The sequence below is a fragment of the Danio rerio genome, chromosome 12 (assembly GCF_052040795.2).
Source record: "Danio rerio strain M-AB ecotype USA chromosome 12, GRCz13ab, whole genome shotgun sequence".
Lineage (NCBI taxonomy): Eukaryota > Metazoa > Chordata > Actinopteri > Cypriniformes > Danionidae > Danio > Danio rerio.
Window position 1 is genome coordinate 42,591,821 of NC_141032.1, and position 680 is coordinate 42,592,500.

At 44.4% G+C, this 680-nt stretch overlaps 1 long non-coding RNA gene across 1 annotated transcript in view; it reads left to right on the forward strand.

Moving 5' to 3' along the window:
• The first annotated feature begins 627 nt into the window (after positions 1–627).
• LOC147841472 (uncharacterized) overlaps positions 628–680 on the forward strand; it is a 4,092-nt gene continuing 4,039 nt past the window's right edge. Inside the window, exon 1 of the long non-coding RNA XR_015504528.1 lies at positions 628–680. This exon is cut by the window's right edge and continues 18 nt beyond it. This is a non-coding gene — a long non-coding RNA (uncharacterized LOC147841472).

Consider the following 680-nt stretch of genomic DNA (forward strand, 5'->3'; position numbering starts at 1 on the left):
CACTTCCTTTGTTTTCATTCTCCTGGTTTGTGCACAAGCTAGTAACCCCAGATAGCAGGCAGTAATCGGCCCGAGCTCGGCTGCCCTCCGGCGCCTCCGGCTCCGACTCGGCATCGGCGAGTGTTATCCGGGCCGAGTGCGGCCCGCAGCTCGCTCGCGCACATGCGGTTGTGATGCGGCTGTAAAGCACTGGCCCGATTCTGGTCAACCATATCCGGCCCGAGTCTGTCTGTAGAGTCCGGGCCGCTTCTGGCAAGGACTCGGCTGATGGCAACCGATTAAGTTCTTATTTTATCTAGTAATCTGTTAGCTCCACGTTTAATGCTAATTTGAGAAAATATTCATGGTACGATAGCAAAAAAAAAAAAAAAAAGAATATTTAGTGTGGATGGTCGCTATGTTTAGACGCAAACAAAACAATATTATTTATAAATAGATTATACATGTCATCTAGAGAAAAACTATGTAAAATTCGCTTATTTTTGAGATAGCACGCTCCTGTGCTGACTGTTTTTTTTTTTTTTTTTAAAGCAGTTGGTTTCATAATAAACACATGCGTTACTAAACTCCTGATCCAAACTCCATCCAGACGGTGGCGGTAATGCTCCAAAAAGCTGGTTGTCAACCACTATGGCACGAAGATCACAAGAAGAAAAAGTTTGGTTTTTCAAAGATTCACG